Source organism: Mustela lutreola, chromosome 2 (assembly GCF_030435805.1).
Source record: "Mustela lutreola isolate mMusLut2 chromosome 2, mMusLut2.pri, whole genome shotgun sequence".
Taxonomy (NCBI): domain Eukaryota; kingdom Metazoa; phylum Chordata; class Mammalia; order Carnivora; family Mustelidae; genus Mustela; species Mustela lutreola.
In genome coordinates, this window is record NC_081291.1 from 89,509,857 (window position 1) to 89,531,346 (window position 21,490).

The 21,490-nt window shown below is 35.9% G+C and overlaps 1 protein-coding gene across 8 annotated transcripts in view; it reads left to right on the forward strand.

Annotated features, from left to right (window-relative positions):
• Positions 1-21,490, forward strand: part of TBC1D5 (TBC1 domain family member 5) — a 564,199-nt gene that overhangs the window by 73,352 nt on the left and 469,357 nt on the right. For 6 of the 8 annotated variants that reach the window (XM_059162522.1, XM_059162530.1, XM_059162525.1 and 3 more), the window contains one exon: positions 14,600-14,691. The exons of the other annotated variants lie outside the window; for them this stretch is intronic. The gene's annotated coding sequence lies outside the window, so the exon portion shown is untranslated. The remainder of the gene's footprint in view (positions 1-14,599; positions 14,692-21,490) is intronic. 8 annotated transcript variants of the gene reach the window in all.

Consider the following 21,490-nt stretch of genomic DNA (forward strand, 5'->3'; position numbering starts at 1 on the left):
TTTTATAGTATGTTATGGACATCATATCTTTTATATCTGTATCATCTCCTTTAATAGTTGCATAACATTCTGTTGTGTGGATATACTATGATTTATTTAACCATTGATAACTATTTGGGTCATTAGAATTTTTCACTATTCTGTATGATATGGCATTCAAAATACTTTTAATAATGTTTATGTATATATAGCTCTCATTATTTCCATAGGATAAATTGTGGAAGTGGAATTATTGGATACAAGGGTAATTACATTTTTAAGACTTCTGATACTTTTTGTCAGAATTCATGTGTTTTACTCCCACCACTGATTTTTGAGAATCCTTCTATTTTCTTGTCAATCGCAGGTATTATTACTTAAAAAGAAAACATTTTTGCTAATGTTATAGGTGAAAAGTGTATCTTAGTGTATATTTTAAATGTTATTGGCTATTTGTATTTATTTTATAATTTTCTCCTTAATATCTTTGCCTGTTATTCAGGTATTTTACTCATATTTATTTAAGTACTAAATTTATATAATAAGAAAATGAACTATTTTCTGGCACGTTTTGTTTTTTTTTTCTGTATTTTGTTCTTTTTTTTTTTTAAGTTGAGTTGAAGTATTGCTTTTTTTGTTGTTGTTGTTCTTGGGCCATTTAAAATTTTTATTTAATCAAATATATCTTGTTTTATATTTTTTTTTCATTTTTAGTATTTAAATTTTCCTTTAAGCATAAATTTTTAATCAATTTAGGATTTTTAAGTGTTAATATTGGGACACTTATTCTGTATTTTCTGTTTGTTGGTTTTGCAGACATTAATGTGCACCCAAACAAGATGGGATTGGGAGGGAGACAAACCATAATTGACTCTTAATCTCACAAAACAAACTGAGGGTTGCTGGGGGGAGGGGGTTTGGGAGAAGGGGGTGGGATTATGGACATTGGGGAGGGTATGTGCTTTGGAGAGTGCTGTGAAGTGTGTAAACCTGGTGATTCACAGACCTGTACCCCTGGGGATAAAAATATATGTTTATAAAAAATAAAAAATTAAAAAAAAAAAGAATATAAGAAAAGAGCACTGAACTGCTGCCAGCTGACTGTGACCTTGAGTCTCAGCTCCTGTATCTGTAAAATGAAGATACTGGTCTGGTACAGTGCAGTTCATTCAATTATTTTGCCCATGAACCACAGTAAGAAATAAAATGTAAATCATAACCTAGGACTGACATATGCATGTACAGATATATATTTGTGTGCGTATATACACACATACTACTCATATTCTCCTTTTTGTATGTCATCCCATATCATGTCATGAAATGCCAAACTATTAAAAAAAATTGCTTTATGCAACTTACTAAACTGTTTTCATTACTCACAAAGGGGTATTGTAGTTTGTGAAGCACTGATTTAGTGAATTGGACTCTCAAATGCCTTCTAGGGCCGACCAGCTAACAGATGTAAATACCTTGCCAATTTAGCAAATCAGAGGACCTGGGTCTTATCTAAAGGCGTTCAAATTTAAATAAAACTTGCTAGGAAAACAAACATATTTTCAGGTGGAATGCAGCCTGCTAATTTGGGCCTCTAGCCTAGACCAGAGGGAAAAAAAACCCAAAGACATAAAATACAAGCTCATTACTCTGTCAGATTGCTATAAAATGCTTTAAACAGCGCTTGTTCAGGCAGTGGAACACAAACCATACTTTGAGTAGCATTGGTCTAGATGCTCAGTTTTGGGTACTTTCCAGTATCTTCCTAATCTAGAATTCTGTGGCTCTGTGACAACTTTCAGACATAGAAATTGGGAGACAAAGTGGCCTCACTCAGTCTTTTTGATCTGATAATCCTGTAATAGCATCTGAGAAAGGGAAACACTACAGAGATTATTCAAGGTATCTGAGTTACTCTGGAAGATGATTAAAGAGGAAGGTGAACTTTGCCCTTTCCATGCCAAGCAACAGTGATGACACAATATCCCAGCATCTGTGTCTAAAAACAAAAGCTGCTGATGAATAACCGATGAAAAATTGTATTGAAAAGTTTCGGTGTCACTGACAAAAGTACAGCGGCATTTGGATACCTACTGAATGAACCTTTGTGTGTGTGTATATGCACACAAAATTATTTTTATGACCTAATTTTCTAGTTTTGGGGGCAAGATATATACCTACAAGAGAGATTCTGTGATGTACAACCATTAAGGCTCACTTTGGTGACTTGGGTAATTGTAATGGAACCATGGAGTCATTAGGCTCCAGATGGAACTTTAATCTGGCTTCTGATTGAGCCAAGTGTCCTTGTAGAGTCTCTAAGCATCTGTTTTGGAAATATATCTGACATTATTCAAAATTTGTACAAATTAAGCCACCCTTGGGTTATAATTCAATTTTTCTTTATTGAGAAATGTATTGTAAACAGTTTTATGCAATCAAGTAAAACTAGCCTGTACCCATTATTTATTTGCCTATTAACTGGTCATTTATATTTTGTGATTAAACTCTTAATGGATTTAAGAAAGCTTGCATTATATTTCTAAAATCGTAATTTGTTTATAAAATGTGAAGAGTTGTTTTCTAGTTTTAAATGGTTTTCACATAGGTACTTATTTTTGAGGGACTATTTAAAAATACTTAAAATTATGGTAATTTCATTTTTGGATAACAGAAACCCCCAAATAATCTGCCTTATGCCAGAATGAAGTTTGTTTTCTTCCATACTGGAAATTCCACAGATAGAGAAATCTTTAGGGCTTTGTCGTCAAACACTGTATGAAAAAGGTACGAGCTTGGTTTATTTGTCTTTCTTGGTTTGTCTTCACACTGGTTTCCTTTGTGATCACAGGATGGCTGCCGTTCAGCAGCTAGAGCAACACACATCCTTTCCTTCCAGCAAGAAGAGAAAGCAAGAATTTTTTTTTTTCTCTCTGCCATTGTAGAGTCATGATTCCATTCTTGGATATTCTATCTGAATCTACTTTCTCTCCAGTGGGACTGAGGGTCAGACCTCCTGTGACATCTTTTGAGAGCCACCTGTCCTGTTGTCTCCTGATAAGTCCACACCTCATTCCAGCAGTGGTGTGGACCCACGTGCTTGAACTGTCTATTTCAACATGTATCTCTGTATGTATATAGCTGTATGATTGACAATTAATGAAATACCCAGTTCATCCTTTTCTAGTTAAGAAATATATGAAAGCATATGAAATGCATTCACACAAAATATGCTCATATTTTTAAAAAATATTTGGTATGTGTCGGAATGAACTCTTTTGAGAGTAGGGTCTGGGTTTGGGTCTCTTATTTCTGTTTTACCTTGTATTTTGTTTGCAGGGCGTGTCTAAAATTAGTTCAGGTTTAAAAGATACTTGTACAGCAGGAAGAAGAGTAAGGGCTCTCATGAAAATTAGAGAAAAGGGCTTGGTTTTAAGACTATAGCAAATGGTTTTGGTTTTAAGGCAGTCAAATAAAATAAACCTTTAGCTTTACTTTGTATGCCATCTTTCTCTCTGGGTACCAATAGGGGCTTCTGTTTTCATATTATTATAGCTCACATTGTTAGTTCCTGCTGTAGCAGCCAGGGCAGAAGGCAAGTTTCTTCTGAGATTTTCAGATCAACTTGTTTGCGAGGCACAGTGAATCTGAAGCAGTCCACCCTTTGAAGCCATAGTAAAGATGCTACTTTATTGATGAGCTTTAGCCTGGTACCCACCTGAGGTTCAGTCCATTGTTGCTGGAATGTTATGGAACTGGGCAGTCATGTCACAGAGGCTGGATTCAAGGCAGCTTCTTTTGGTGAGTGATTGTGACTGGCAGATTCAGTCAGGTAGGCTAATGTGTAAGAGCTGAGAAAGTGGCTACCTTTAATTTGAAAGATTTATTTATTTGAGTGACAGAGAGACAGGGAGGGAATCTCAAGCGGACTCCAGGCTGAGTGTGGAGCTTGCCTGGGGGCTCCATCTCATGATCCTTGATCATGACCTGAGCTGAAACCAAGAGTCATCCGCTTAACTGACTGCAGCACCCAGGTACCCCTACTTTTAATTTGAATGCTCTTCCGGGAAAGGCTATTGTGGGAATACAGGAGTATACTATTTTATTTGTTCCATGGTAATTGTATTTGTCTTGTGGGACTGTCGTAACAAAGTACCACAAACTGGGTGGCTTAAGTAATAGAAACTTACTGTCTCAAGTCCCTGGAAGCTAGGTGTCTGAAATCAAGGTGTCAGAAGGGTTGGTTCCTTCTGAGAGCTATGGGAGTGTGTGGTTCTTAAATCTTGATTGCTTATTTAAAATGACTCTTTTTGGTAATTAGATTTACTGAAGATGATTTTATTAGTAACATAGTTAATATACACTGCTTGGTTGCTGAGATGGTAAATTTTATTAATATGATTGGAAATGTTTACAGAATTTATGTTGGTGGTTTCATTTAAAAAATTGGTCTTTTTAGTCACAGTGTTCATTTTCAAGGGAATTGTTTATAGTAAGAAGTATCTCCTACATAATGGTATGGCAACTAAGAGTTTTATGTCCAGACACAAACTGATTTAAGTTGATTAAAAAGAGATGTGTCTAAAGAGAAGGTTACAAATTTAAAGTAAAATTAAATCTGATTAAATTATCAAACTGATTTGTTCTAATCATTCTGCTACAATAAACATGCTTTCCTCATTTCAGTATTTACAGTGTATTTGTAACCTGTAGGAATTACAACAGTGTTTTGTTTTAATTTTTCCCTTTGACTTTGAGTGCTTTCATTTTGAGTTTTTCTGTTGAAAATATCAGTACTGGTTTATTTTTACTTACCCTGGTTTCTAAGATTGAACTATTACAACTTAACTGAAGAATTTACTCCCTCCCTCCAAAATGAGTGCATCTGTTAAAGCAGATGCAGATCTTGTGAATTAAGTTTTGCCATTAGAGTAACCCCTTTACTTCTCAGTGAGTTAATTTATTTCAACATTTTCCTAATAAATATTTCATGGAGTGAAGTTGGTCGCTGGGCCTCTTTCTTTCTTTCTTCCCTCCCTTTGTTTCTTTTTTCCTTCCATTTACTCTTTATTTTGAAATATGTTAGGCTTGTAGCAGAGTTACAAAACTAGTAGTCTTCAGCCAGCTTCCCCGACTGTTAACATCTTATAAAACCATAGCACGATTTCTAATACTAAGAAATTAACATTGGTACAGTACTGTTAACTAAATTACTGCTTTATGCAGGTTTCACCAGTCTTTCCACTAATTCTTTCTTCAGTTTCAGGATCCAGTCTTGGAACCCACGTTTAGTCATTGTGTCTTGTTTAGTCATTGTATCTTGTTAGTCCTCCCATGATGTGTAATAGTTCTTCACTCTTGTTTTTCATGTCCTTGAGACTTGTGAAGAGTACTGGTCAGTTATGTTGTAGGTTATCCCTCAATTTGGGTTAGTCTATGTTTTCCTATGGTCAGATTGAGGGTATGCATTACTGGGAAGGGTACTATAGAGGTGATGTCCTCTGATATGTTCGATATATGCTGTCAGTGGCACATGAGGTCTTGTTACTAGTAATATGGCTGCTTCATTATTTATTTTTAAATTCAGGTGAGAATCAATAACATAAAGTTAGCCATTTTCAAGTAAAAAATTCAGTACCATTTGATACATTGACAAAGTTTATGAAACCATCACCTATATCTAGTTCCCAAACATTTTGATCACTCCAAAAGGAAACCTGTACCCATTAATCAGTTATTCCCAGTTTGTCCCATCCCCAAGCCCTTTGCCACCCAAATCTGTCTCTTTGGACTTACTTATTCCAATTCATATAAATGGAATTATTCAATAAGTATTCTTTATTTTCTGTTTCTGTCTTTCTTCACTTAGTGTAATTTTTTCAGGGTTCATCCACATTTTAGCATTTATCAGTACTTCATGTATTTTTTATGGCTAAATAATATTTCATTTGATGCATATATCAAAGTGTGTTTATCTGTTCATCCATTGATGGCCATTTGGGATGTTGTGTTTAGTGCTGCTGTGAACATGCATTATTATACATGTATTAATTGAATTACTCTATCATATGATAATTCTAACAAACTTTATGGTTTTAATTTTTTTGTTTTGTTTTTCATTTGATTGAATAAATCTGATTTTGTTATAGAATAATTTGGTACCACAAAATTCAGAGCAAAAATACTTCAATAGATTTTACATGTCAGAGTGAGTTTTGTTTTAAAACCTGAAAGTATTTGTCATTCTGATTATGTTATATCTTTCTGGATCTGATTGTTGACAGAATTTATCTATTTTTTCACATTTAGAATGGTAATAAGATACAGTGCTAGAGTGCTAGAGTCCATGAATTTGTTGTACTATACTGCATTATCAGTTGATGTTGTAATGATTTGTCCTAATTTTGGACAGTTTATCTCCCAACATGGAAGAAATTTACTAGTTTAAGGAAACATCTATAATAAACACCTTGAAGAACAGTTTAAGGATATAATACTTTAAATATTTTTTCATTAAAGATTTGAGATTTTTTTTAGTATAGCTTTGAACCTTTTTTGTAATTCATTTTCATTTTTTCATGATAGATAAACATAATGTAGTATTGATTTTTAAAAATGCTTTATACTTTTCCATATAGCAGGAAGAGGAGAACTGATAATTCTACAAATCTGTAATAAAATGGCAAATGACAAGGGAAATTCTTTATTTAAGAAAAGATCAGATCAATGAAGGCTGTTCTTTGTCTGATTTTCTACTTAACCTGGTGTGTAGTCTCTGAATATACTTCCAGTAACTAGGAGTATGAGTTTGTTCTTAATCCGGTTAAGATAAAATCTTTGGTCTCCAGGTCATCTTGTTCCAAAAAAACCATTCTTTTATGCTGAAACTCTCTTGACCCAAGAAACCTCCCTTTACCCTTGTGATAAGAAGCTCTAGCAGACCTGAGGCTTTCACGCAAAGTCAAAGGGGCCTTGAACTTCTTTTTTGGTAAGTTTTAACTCTTGCATTTTCAGCCTGTGTGGGCATTTAAAAAGCTCTAGAATAAAACTCATGGCATACTCCTGATTTAACAATAGACCTCTGATGTTGACACTAATCCTGTAGCTTACTGGTCTTCCTTGGGGTGAAGAGGATAATTTTGGAATTTTTATGGAAAAGGAGTAAATGAATGAATATAGAACTTGAAAACAATTTGAAGCCATATACATTTCTTGCTTTGTTGGTAAATCACAGAAATCAAGCATCATTATTAGGACCTAGACTTACAGGTCAAGTGATACAACTTATGGTAGAGAGATACCTGTGAAGACTAAGTGGTAGCGTATATTTCTTTTTTTTTTTTTTTAATATTTTCTTTATTTATTTGACAGAAATCACAAATAGGCAGAGAGGCACGTAGTGAGAGCGGGGGAGGCAGGCTCCCTGCTGAGCAGAGAGCCCCATGCGGGGCTCCATCCCAGGACCCTGGGATCATGACCTGAGCTGAAGGTGGAGGCTTACTGAGCCACTCAGCTGCCCCATGTAGCATATATTTCTTAGACTAATGTCACACCATTTCTAGTATGTAGACTGGGGGAACAGATTATTTGACTTGTTACTTTTGTTCCTTCCAGTTCTGTGTTTTTTTGTTTTGTTTTGTTTGTTTGTTTATTTTCTCCTCTTCCTCACTTCTGGGTCATCTGGTAGAATTGTCTACTGGTTTGTGGTCTCTTTTGGTGTGAAACTCATGCTCAAGCTGGTGCTGAGATTTAGGCAGCTGGGTGATGGCAGTTAAACATGGGCTCTGCACGCAGGACTTAGAGTGTCTGTATTCTCAGATGCTCATTGATGATAAAGCCATATACTTAGATTGTAAACATCCTCTTTTCTGTTTTGGGAAACTCATTCTTTTTGAGTTGGAAATTGCTAATTTTTTGAAGGTTCAGTTTTTAAATAAAAAGTTCCTGAATTTTAGAGCTGTAAAGAGATTTAAATGGTATTTAAAAATTCTTTAGGGATAAAAGGGTAACTATAGTTAATAATACTGTATTGTATATTTGAAAGTTGGTAAGAGTTGATCCTATAAGTTCTCATCACAAGAAAAAGTAGTAACTATATGGTGATGATATTAACTAGGCTTATTGAGGTAATCCTTTTGTAATATATACAAATATTGAGTCATTATGTTCTACACCTGAAAATAAGAAAATGTTATATGTCAATTATATTTCAATAAAAAGACTAAAAAACATTTTTTCATTCAAAATCAGAGAACTCACTTTAAGAATAGTTGAGTAAGAGCTTCAACTAATATTTGAAATAGGGAAGATAAGAAAATTCTTGATTTTTATTACCAAGCAAAATTACGTGTAGCGATCCTAATACTAGTAATGTTGCCAAGTTGTTATTTGTTAGCAAGTGATTGAATTGATCTGATGGTATGGGGAATACTTTAATAAAATGAATTAATTTTCATATGTGAACACAGTATAAATCTGAATGCTTATTTCTTTAGTCAAAAGATGAGATTACCTTTTATAATGAAGTTTAAATAATCAGAGATGCTATACTCTAAGTCACTGTTTTAACACATTCATTGCTTTGCACATTAAGCCACCATCTAAGACTTCAGACTTACATCAGTGGGTAGCATGCATTAAAGATGATCCCTCTGTAAAAAGGGAATAAAATTCCTTCAGCAACTTTAAACCAGGTGCAAAGAAGGGAGTATTTTCATAAATACAGGAGCTCCTGTCTGAAAGCCCTGCTTTGGAGTCATGGGACTAAATTCAAAAGTGTGACATATTGTTTTCTTTCCTTTAAGGAAATCTACTGGGCTTGTCTAGAATGTACTTTTCTCCTCTCTCTTCCTTGTGTTTTTTTCCTTATGAGTAGGAGAGAAGTAAAAATAATTTTTACCCATTTGAAACTAGAGCTTTTTTATATTACTTCTGAAATTAAGCTGATAAACTAAAAAGATCCTTATTTAATCATATGCATGGCCATAAGCATATATTTGTCATAATTCCTAGAATCTAGCCATTCCTGCCATCTCTACTCCATTCCAAGCCACCACTGTGTCTTACCTGGAACTCCCAAGTAGCCTAACTGATGTCTTTTTTTGTGCTACACTCCTTCCCCAACAATTTTGTTCTCTACGCAAAACCAAAGTGCTGCTTTTATAATGAATGGAAGATCAGGCTACTCAAAAATTCCACTGTTTACTCATTAATTTCTAAAATCTTACAGTGAGCTTCAAGGCCATGTATCACTTGACTTCACCTCATTTGTGCTCATTCTCTTCCTTTCCCCTACTGTAGTCATGGTGGCCTCAGTGATGTTGCTCAAACACTGTAGTTCTGCCGCATCTCAGGGTCTTTGCTGTTGCTCTTCCTTTCATTTGCACACCCTTCCTTTAGATATTTGTAGGGCTTTTTTCCTTACTTTCTTCAGATCTCTTCTTAAATGTCACCTGGTCAAGTCTTCTCTGAGCAAGTGATCTAAAATCATAACGTTGCTCCTTTCCCTACTCCCAACCTCCCTTATTCCCTTTACCCTGCTTTACTTTTCTCTGAAAAACTTCATACCACCTGAGGTAGTATATATTTATTTACTTATTTACTTTCATTTATGATCCATTTACCACCCTCTTTAGAATATAGATTTTATGAGGGCAGGAACTTTGCTTTATTTTCTGTGGAATATCTAGCTCTTAGAACTATGCTTTGTTGAGTAAATGAATGAATCAGTGGTTAAATAAAGAGAAGAGAAGTGGGCAGACGTGAAAAGCATTGGTGTGTTTGAAGAACTGAAAGTACTTACTTCCCTGTGGGTTTGGGGTGAGTGTGGTAAATGATTTCTTTCCCTTTAGTCTGAGAGGCCGTTACATGTAGTTTTGTCAGTCAGTCTAAGGACATTAGACTTTTGTCCTGAGGTATCATGGATACCACTTACTGTATTCCATAATGATGAACTAAAGCATGATCAGATTAGCATTTTAAAAAGTCCGGTTGCTGAAGATGAATGAACTGGGGGCAAGACTCTAGGCATGGTGACCATTTGGTGGATAGTAGTCTAGGGGCTTGATGATGAGGACCTGAACTAGTCTAGTGACCTAGAGTTGGAAAAGTGGACAAATTAAAGAGATGTATAGTATTTAGGAAGCCAGCCCCAGTATTTGAGTGGATGTTGAGCAAGAATGGCACAAAATAATGGCCATGGCCAGCTATATGTGTGGGATGCTATTCAGAGATCAGGCACAGGTTTGGTGGTACAGGGTTTAGATAACTGAGTTCAAATTGCTTCTGGGGTTTGAGTTACTTTCCCAAGGCTTCAGTAACAGTCTCAAAAACAGGTGGCTTAAGACAGTAGAAATTCATTGTCTTAGTTCTAGAGGCTCGAAGTCCAAACTCAAGATATTGGCAGACAGTGTTCTCTGGTTGCTCTTAGGAGGAGAATTCTGTCTTGCCTCTCTTGGCTTCTGGTGTTTGCCACGCAGTCCTTGGTGCTCTGTGGCTTATGGTTGCATCACTCCCATTAGATGGCCACGTTTTCCCTGTGTGACTTTAGATAATCTTCCCTATCTCAGTATCTGTCTCTGTGTCCACATCTCCCCTTTTTATAAAGACACACTAGTCGTAATGAATTAGAACCTACCTTATTGACCTCATTTTAACTTGACCTCATTTTAACTTGATTACCTCTGTAAAGACCCTATTTCCAAGTAGGGCCACATTCTGTGCTTTGGAGCTTAGGACTTCAACATATCTTTCATTGATGAATGATAGAATTTCCCTGAAAAATTAATAGGATTTGTTGAATTGAATTAATAAAGGGTAGGAGGTCAGGAAAGAGAAAGAGCAAAGGTCAATCTTGAGTTCTCTTGCTTAACTGAGAGAATGCTGGTTCCACTGGAAGATCATTTCCAGACAAGGTGATAGTGGAGGGAGGTGAATTTTGATGTAAGCCTGCCGAATTTGCAGTTGTATGAGATTGATTGGTTCAGGATCTAGTTAGAATTCAGGGAAGAGATTTGCATCTGGATAATTTGTTATGAGAATGTTTGGGTTCTCCGAGGAAGAGAAGATAGAGGAGAGCTAAGTCTAAAAAGGAAGCTAAAGAGAAAAGGTTACTTTGTTGATGTGGATGCCTTCATCCAATATAGAAAAAAAGTGTCTCATGAGGGGATCTTTCCCTTTACTCTAAATGTCAGTCCTAGTAACGTCTGGATAGTGGATTTACTAGCCGAAGTGGTCGCTGCATGAACAGAAGTAGAGTTACCAGTTCCTGACAGCTGCGAGTCAGCCTCTGGGCATCTTGCTAAATTTTCAAATATAATTATACAGTAGACTTCCTATAACAAATTCCGTGTTCCTAGCTATAATTATAACTGCTTTTCTTGCCTGTAGCCTGTTCTTTGTCTTACTACTCTCCTCATTATCTCCCTCTGCTGGTTAGAATTATCCTCTGGTCATTTGGGATCTGAGAAAATAAGTGGTTTCCTGTGTTCTCTTGCTGAAGCATAGATTCACCAATGGTAACCAATTTCCTCTCTCCATTCTAAAGTACATTTCCATGGGGCGCCTGGGTGGCTCAGTGGATTAAGCCTCTGCCTTCGGCTCAGGTCATGATCTCCGTGTCCTGGGATCGAGGTCCGCATAGGGCTCTCTGCTCAGCGTGGGAGCCTGCTTCCCCTTCTCTCTCTGCCTAACTCTCTGCCTACTTGTGATCTCTCTCTGTCAAATAAGCAAATAAAATCTTTAAAAAAAAAAAAGTACATTTCCAGTAATACCAAGTAATGTTTTAAAGCACAAGCTAGCAATATTCTATATTAAAGTAATTTTTATTTTGAAATAGTATGGAAATACACATTTAGGTATATTGTAAGTTCACTACGCAACTGTCAGAAAATGACCACCATGATTTATCCAGTACTCCTAGTAATAATAGTTAAGAGACTTTTTAAGATTTTATTTATTTATTTGACAGAGAGAGAGAGATCACAAGTAGGCAGAGAGGCAGGCAGAGAGAGAGGGGGAATTAGGCTCCCTGCTGAGCAGAGAGCCCAGTGCGGGGCTCGATCCTAGGACCCTGGGATCGTGAAGGCAGCGGCTTAATCCACTGAGCCACCCAGGCGCCCCAGTTAAGAGATTTTTAAATAAAATCTTGTTCATGGCCATGCTTTAGACTAAGGTGGTTTTTTCTGTTTGTTCTTGTTTTTGTTTTAAATAAATTAAGGTCTGCAACCAGGAATGAAGTCAACATAAATTCTACAACTATGATCCTGCAGTAGTTTTCAGGACTCATCATGGCAGTAATTTTTAAGATTAGAAATATGAGTGGGATTTCCTGTTTTCTCATCTATTTTTATCACCTAGATATCCATTATGAAAATAAATCACTTTAAAAAATGACTTGATATCCTTTACAAATATATTGTAGTTTTGGGGTGATAAACTTCAAAGAATATTATTTCTATGTCATTTAGATTATATTCTAAGTCATTTTAATGTCTTTCTTAAGAAATAACTAAAATGTATGGATTTCTGAGTATGCAGAAGAAGAGGTATGCTTGAACTCTTAGCCTGCAATGGGTGTAGTTCAGAAGGAATTATGGATCATTGTATATGTATTGTTTGTCACTGATATATTCACTAAAAAATACTTAAGAGTATTTGCAATGTGCCAGACACTGTGCTAGTTGTTAGTTTACTGGGGCTTTAGTTTGAAGAATTTGATTTAAACAGGTATGCTTGTAATGGTTGAATATACTTGGGAATACACAGTAGTGTATCCAGCTGCCTATTAAAATAATCCTGTGTATTCTGGGTAGCTTTAGATTTAAAAAGTACTTCTCTTACACAGTAATTGGTTGACACTTTTTGACCTCAATGTAAGACCACAGTATTTAATGAACAAACAAGGAGAATAAAGTTTTGATAAATAAGGCATTTTTTTGAAATGTTTAGAAATAAGCTTGAAACCTTTTAGCATTAGATTGACGGGTTTTCCTTTTGTGAAGGAGTAAGTGAATAAGGTTATATTTCATGTTTGCAGATCCTAATCCTGTCATAGGAATAATAGAGTCTTGAAAAGCGGTGTTTTGAAATTTACTATTCTAAGAAATCTCTCCTTACCAGTATAATTTTATGCTCATGTGGTGAGGTTTCAGGTTGAGGAATGAGATTAGATTTGCAGGGGCAGAATATTTGCTGTCCTTATTGTTTTGGTTCCCAAGGAATGCTTACCCCTTAGCCTCAAATATGCTGTGGTATTAGCTACTTTAAAATAGATTGCTCAAGACTCTTTATTTGGAAAACCTTAAATATGCATCATGATGCATTACTTGCAATAAAAAATGAGGCTACAATTATATAAAACAAAACACTACAGCTGCTGACAGATATCATTAACAACTTACTCAAACAGATCCTTCAGAAAGGAACTGCTAGACATTTAATTTGGGGAGTTAAGGTCATTATAGCTCAAGATGAAATACTGCTGTCCATTATATTTATTAGGTATTTTTGTTTGTTTTGGTTTTTGATAAATTATTGAGACCTTGGTATTTGATGTAGTTAAAAAAAAAAACACTATTCTTCTGGGGTGGCTGGATGGCTCAGTTGGTTGGGTGTCTGCCTTCAGCTCAGGTTGTGATCTCAGGGTCCTGGGATTGAGCCCTGCATCAGGCTCCCTACTTAGTGGACGGTCTGCTTCTCCCTCTCCCTCTCCCTCTGCTCTCACTCTCTCTCTCAGATAAATACATAAATAAATAATCTTAAAAAAAAACCCACTATTCTTCTCAATTACAATTAATAAACGTAGAAGGACTGAAGGAAAGAGCAAACCACTGTGATACAAACACTATTATAGTAGTTATTGTTGACAAGATCTATCATTGGATGCCAAAAAAAATAGGGTGAAAGTTTTTAGATAAGAAATATTTGCATAATCTAAAAGTATTTCTCTAAGATGTTTAATATTACAAAAGGAAAAAATAGTAACTCTGCAGTAGAGAAAGCTGGCAAATGATTTAGGTTGGTATCACCAGTAAGAAGACATGCTAACATCTGATAAGAAGAGGGCACAGCATCACTTTTGTTATATTATTGCCAAAAATGTGTATAATCTCAGTCTAATCATAGAAAAACATTAGACAAACCCACTTTGAGGCATATTTGACAAAATGATCAGTACTTTTGTAAAGTATCATGGCCATGAAAGACAGGGAATTGGAGAGGACTATAGAGACATGACAGCTAAAGACAGTGTGGGATCTTTGGATAGGATCCTGGAATAGAAGAAATTTGGGAAAAATAGAAAAAAAATAGAAGAAAGAAAAGAGCATTAATAGACAGCTGGAAAACTTGTAATTTAGCTAGTATAGGACCAATGTTAATTTTATGTTTTAATAACTGTATGGTAATTACATATGATGTTAACATTAGGGGAACCTGAGTGAACAGTATGTGGGAACTCTGTGCTATTTATATAACTTTTCTATAACCATTAAATTTTTCAAATCATGTCATACTTCAAAGCCCATTCTTCTGGAAATCTGCTATAGTGATCTCAGCATATCCTGTGAGGCTATAAAGGTGCTCCCCTATTATAAATGAAGTGTGTTTTTTGTTTTGTTTTGAGGTGAGCTCTACGCCCATGCTGGAGCTTGAACTCAGGATCCTGAGATAAGAGTCTCATGTGCTAACAACTGAGCCAGCCAGGCACCCTGTGAAGTAAGTGTCTTTGGTTTTAAAAATAAGTATCTTGGGCAAAAATCAGGGTGGAATCTATTGTAAATTGTGCTCAGTATTGTGTTGCTGACCATCATTTGTCATCTCATTTTCCGTAACCATCTTTTAATAACAATTGTAGAGATACCCAGGTCGTATAAATTGTATGGAGATGTTTATTGGCCTCTGCTCTAGTCAGTGGACTAGTATATGGGGAGAATTTGAAGATTAGAAATACATGATATCCAAAAGTGATATTAAAAGGGAACAAACTTGGGTGCCTGGGTGACTCAGTCTGTTAAGCATCTGCCTTTGGCTTAGGTCATGATCCTGGAGTCCCAAGATTGAGCCCTGCATCAGGCTCACTGCTCAGAGGAAGTCTTCTTCTCCCTCTCCCTTTGTCCCTCCCCCTGCTCATGCTTTCTAGGTCTCTCTCTCTCTCGCTCGCTAGCTTTCTCTCTCTCTCCCTCTCTTTCTTACTGTCTTTCAAATAAATCTTTTTAAAAAGTGAACAAATAGGTATCTGTAGGGGTACATTTATCATGATTTAAAAAAAAAAGACAATAGTGGCCATGTTTCCAAGATCTAAAACAAAAGTTTATAATGTCCTAAAAAAGTCCTTTTTTATAAGTTGTCCTTTTTTATGCAAATAATACTTTAGATAGGTTTTAGCTATGAAGGAAGAAATCTATGGGAGGAAGTGGCCCATGGGATGAACTTTCTATTTTATTTTACTAAAGACATAGCAAGTCACCTGTCATCCATTTGACAGTAGTAGCCTTTCTAAATAAAAACTTAGAGTGCCACCATCTATATACGGAAAACCATTAGTTAAACTTACACAGAAAAGGTTTATGCCTGCTGTTGCAGCTAACACTACCAAACTAAACTTACTGATGTCAGGGACTCTGTTACTTTTAAAAAAGTTTTTCCATCTAGAATATTGCCTAATCACAAATAAATGTTGAAAATCAACTTAAGGTAGATTTTCATATAAATGTAAAATTCACATGTCTATAATAATGCAATTTCAGCAGGCCATCAAATTGTCAGTTTTTTGAAGAATTAACTCTTTTCTACATATCTGTACTTGCTATTAAGGGCATCTCAAATTTCACATTTGGTAATTTCCTGGTACTCTGAACATTTCTATACCTGGGTTTGTTTCTTTGTGTTTCAGCAACAGTGTGGATGTGGTGATGGGAGGGCACACAGCCCCCAGAAATTTTCTTGGAGAGTTTACAGTTGTATTTTTTTGTCTGAGAGGTTGAAATTAGGAAGTATGGAGAGCAAGTGAAGAAGTCTCCTATTTCAGGGATATAATTCTTAGTGATCTTGTAAAACTTATTCTAGTCCAAAAATATTTCCAGAATATAGTTATGAATATTATGTACATCATAAGGAGAATTTAATGCTATAGCCAGTGTGTGTCATTAGCCAGCTTAAAACCTACTCTTTGGAGTAATGAACATGAATATATTTACTGGAATATGCATACTGATATTATGAGATTCTGCTTTGTTAAAAAACTGCTAATTTTACATTGTTACAGGTTTTTGTTTTTACAGACCTCTTCAACCCTTTTTGATACAAAGGTATACTTTAAAATGCCATGTTTTTACTGATTTAATAATTGACTCCTCTTCTCCCCATCATGGCATGTTATGTTTCTCCTAGTCAGTGCTTCTTTTCATAGTCATTTGTAAAAGGTAATGAATCTTATTTACAAAGTAGATTTGGTTAGCTTAGTTTAAACTCTTTGGAGAAGTAGCCATGTACATTTGGGTGGGGGTATAAGGGGAGCTGGATATTTTTCCACACTTAAGTATTACAGAATGTTCATAGGAAACTAAAATTGCTTAAAGTCTCATTTAATCTTTTGCTTTTTTTATATTGTGTCTACAGTAACTATTAATACTGGGTGGAAGAAAAGTTGTCATTTTTATTAATTTTCAATGAGGAATATAGGCTTTATATTAAAAATACACATTTTTAATATTATAATTCATTTTGGTTTAAAATCTAGGGCAGATTGGAAGGTTGATTGGGGGGGCTCAGTTTGGGTCCTATGCTAGATACTGTCTCTGCTAGATACTGTCTCTGGTTGAGCAAGTCAGTATGTCTTTATGAATATATATTTTTCTCATCTATAAAATGTCAAAATTAAGAATAACTCTTAATTTTTTGTGGTTTGTGAGGATTATATCAACTAAACATGATAATATATACGATCACATCTAGCCCCAGGTCAGGTTTCCTAACTTCAGATCTGCTTTGGAAAAGTTGCCTAGAATTACTGAGCATTGTGCCTAGATCACAGTAGTTATGCTGAGTTAATTGGCTCTGATTCTCTGATGAGAAAATGCCCGTGAAAGGGTGTTGTGAATTTGTAGTATTGGAAAAATAAGAATATTAAAAAATTTAGATGTAAAAACATGGTTAACCAAATTAATGCAGTTTTATATGATTTTTATATCACAGACCTAAAACTTACATAAACTAATTCATTGAGGTCTTACTCAATAATTAAGAGTACCTAATTTTGAACCAATAAAAAAAGCAATACTATATAATACTATTTACAAGCAACAGATTTTGGGCTATTTCAAATCATTTCTTTTTATTCTTCTTTTGCTGGAGAAAAAAGTCATTAGTCTGCATTTATAATCAGGACTAGCTTCCTGTAAAATTATTTATTTTAACTTTTTATTTATAGATTTTGAAATTTACAATTCTAAATACAGCAATAGTAAGGCACTGCATTTTTGCAGGAAACAAAAAGCACAATTAACATAAAGTCAGAGCCAGCCACAAATAAAATATTCCAGCAAACTGTGTAAGGAAAAAAAATGCTCTGGGAAGCAGATGCCAAGCAATGTTGCAAAGGTGGCCTTATTACATTGGAAAGAAAAGAATATAGAAGGATTGGTACTAATAGTAGGAGGAAAAGGAGGGAGAGGGAGAATGGGAGTAAGAGTTGGGGAATGTAGGTAGCAAATAATAAAGTGAATGGGCCATTAAGTGCTAGGCAGAGTTCTAAGCATTTTATGCAGAGTATCTCATTTAATCTTCCCAGCTATTTTATAAGTGAGGTCCCTGCTTTACAGATGAAATAGCTGAGGCTCGGAGAATGTTAAATAATTTTTCCTAAAAGCTTATAGCCAGGATTCAAACCCAGACTTTTTGGTCCTGGAAGTAATGTTCTTAACTGTTATGTATACTGCATAACCACTGTTACAGAGAATGTAGATGATGAACAGAATGTAGTTTGTGTGTCTTTGTGGATAGTTTTTTTAAAGATTTATTTGAGAGTGTGCAGGGGGAGGGTTGGGGAGTCCCAAGCAGAGTCTTCACTGAACATGGAGCCTGATGGTGGGGCTTGATCTCAAGACCCTAAGATCAGGACCTGGGTGGAAACCAGGAGTTGGATACTCAACCCACTGTGCCACCCAGGTACCCCTGTGGATAATATTTTTAATGGTGTCATTGGGTTCCCTTGGACTGGGGGCATTAATTTGGCCCTTAAAAAAAAAATTGTTCACTTGATAGGACTTTTGTTCTCAAAAATAATAACCCACTTGAAAATATGTCAGTGGTAAGAACTTAACTGTCTTTCTAGATGGGTTTTTTTTTTTTTAACATTCCTTCCATGGTGGCTTAAAATATATTAGTACATATGATAATTTCACTTAAATACTTAAAGAGATTTATTTATTTGAGAGAGAGAGAGCACAAGCAGAGCCTGACTTGGGCCCGATTCCAGGACCCTGGGATCATGACCTGAGCCAAAGGCAGTTGCCCAACCAACTGAATCACCCAGGTGCCCATCATTTACATACTCTTAATAATTGTCAAGACAAGTAAGAGATGGAAGCATGAGACTGGTAAAGTTTGGTGTGGGATTATTTCACTTACATGTTAGGCAGGGATTGTTTTTGGATTTTTTTACTTCCTGGAAGATTACCCTGTAGCTAGTCTTTCATTTCTTTAAAAAGAATCTCACATAGTAGGAACTTAACATCTAATTGATTAAATTATTCTGGACATAAAAATAATGAAACTCCTATACTTCTTTCTTTGAGAAACAAAATATTTCCTTTCTGTTTGACAAACGCATGTTGGGTTTTTGCCTTAAAGAGAAATGTCATTTTTTAGCTTGGACTGTGGCAGAACCAAATGAACAATAGGTTTTGATGGCTAACAACTGGTTTTTTGTTTTTTTGTGTGTGTGTTTTTTTTTTTTAACTGTAAAAATCCTTAAAAGGGTATTGTGACTAAATTATTTTATCCTCAGACGTAAGTATATTTTCCTTTGTCTTCAAATGTTTATAATTCTCTTTCTCATAGCATTATCCTGCTCAGCTCTGAGACCAACTTTCACATTAGCCAAATTTTGAAAGTTCATTAAGAGGAAATTTTGGGTTAGAATGTTTTGGCCAGATCTGAAATTCAGATTCCCTATCATAATTAAAAAGATCTTTGAGGTAATTTTTGTTATTTACCTTAATTCAATTAACTCATTCTGACATATTTTCTTTTAAATAGATTTTTAAAAAAATGATATATTATGTACCTTAACTATACCAAACGGCACCTTATTTAATAAGACAGTTCTAACTGTATAAAGTCCAAGGGAGTCAGGAGATACACTTGTGGAAGTGTGGAATTTGGATTTATGCTATTGTATGGATTCAGCAATCTCCCATACCCCCATACCTTATATCCCCTTCTGTATTATTCTATTATTCTCTTCTGTAGCTAACTCACCCTGATCAAGAGGAGGGCTGTTGGTGTAACTGTTCTCAGTAGAGGGTAGAATCATCTAAAGCAGGGATGGCAAATATGTGGCTTCTGTACATCCTTTTTGCTGTGTGCCTATTGCAGACATCAGGTTAAGGCATACTTCCTTGCTTAGCTGTAAAGTGGTTTTTCAGTTTTCTGAGCTTCAATGAGCTGACTGTCTCACAAAATTTCCATAGTGAGGAAACTTATCTGATGTTGTTAGAGTTTGGGATGATTATCAAAAGGTCTGTGCCTTTTTCTTTCATGTTTAGGATGTGAGGTAGCCTAGGATTAAGAAATCTTACTTCCCATCTTAGTTTTGGTAAGTGTGCTAGCAGTTTAATAACCCTTTAAGTGTACTTAAACACACTTGAATTTAGCGCAACAAAATCGATCCCCCCAAAATACCTCTTTAATGAAATACTGTATCAGGAAACCTTTTTAAGATACTACTTCAGTTCATTTTTGGACAACTTTCCTCAAATATATACTGAAAAAGTTATTTCTGGTTAGGGATGAGGGATAGGTTGTATCTTGCAATCTAAATCCAATACATTGATAAGGTTGACTTTTAGGATTCTCTAGAGAAACATAATAAAACGTGTGTTGGATGGGGGCGGGGCGGTAAAAAAGAGGGAGATTTTAAGGAATTGGCTCATGTGATTGTGGAGGCTGACAGTCTGAACTCTGCAGGGTAGGTCAGTGGGCAAGAGCTGGTGTTGAAGTTTAAATCCAAAGACCTTCTTTTTTTTTTTTTTTTTTTTAAGATTTTATTTATTTATTTGACAGAGAGAAATCACAAGTAGATAGAGAGGCAGGCAGAGAGAGAGAGAAGGAAGCAGGCTCCCTGGTGAGCAGAGAGCCCGATGCGGGACTCGATCCCAGGACCCTGAGATCATGACCTGAGCCGAAGGCAGCTGCTTAACCCACTGAGCCACCCAGGCGCCCCTCCAAAGACCTTCTTTTGGCAGAATTACCTTTTCTGCAGGGGAGATCAGTTCTTGTTTTAATTAAGGCTTTCAGCCAGATTGATGAGGTCCACCTATACATGAAGGAGGATAATCTGCTTCACTCAAAAGTCTGTTGACTTAAGTAAGAATCTCATCTAAAAATTACCTTTGTAGGGGCGCCTGGGTGGCTCAGTGGATTAAAGCCTCTGCCTTAGACTCAGGTCATGATCTCAGGGTCCTGGGATCGAGCCCCACATCGGACTCTCTGCTCAGCAGGGGGCCTGCTTCCCCCGCTCCCCCCAACTCTCTCTGCCTACTTGTGATCTCTGTCAAATAAATAAATAAAGTCTTTAAAAAAATTACCTTTGTAGAAATATCTAGAATAATGTTTGTGACATAGCCAAGTTGACACATAAAGTTACCTGTCACAATTGAGAAAGACTGATTCATTTGGGATTGTTTAGTACCTATTATGAGCCAGGTTCTATACTTCATAGTGGAGGATCTCAGCAGATTTAAAAAGAAAAAAATTAGTAGACAATTTTTTCTTTGTCAGCTAATTTTAGATGTTTGTAATTAGTCATGCTTATATTAAGTGCAAAAAAAACCCCTTCTTTTTTTCTTTTAAGATTTTTTTAATTTACTTGACAGACAGAGATGACAAGTAGAGAGGCAGGCAGAGAGAGAGGAAGGGAATCAGGCTCCTTGCTGAACAGAGAGCCCAATGTGAGGCTTGATCCCAGGACCCTGGAATCATGACCTGAGCTGGAGGCAGAGGCTTTAACCCACTGAGCCACCCAGGTGCCCCCCAAAAAATACTTCTTACAAAATATGTTGTGGGGGAGATATATTCAATGTTCAGTCAGCCAGTAATTTAAGGATTAGAGTAAGAATTTTAGAATGCAGCGCTGGTCTTCATCCTGGCTACATATTTGAAACATACTAATGGGGCACCTGGGTAGCTCAGTCGGTTAAGTGTCTGCCTTTGGCTTAGGTCATGATTCCAGTGTCCTGGGATTGAGCCTCACATGGGCTCCCTGCTCGGTGGAGAGTCTGCACTTCCTTCTCCC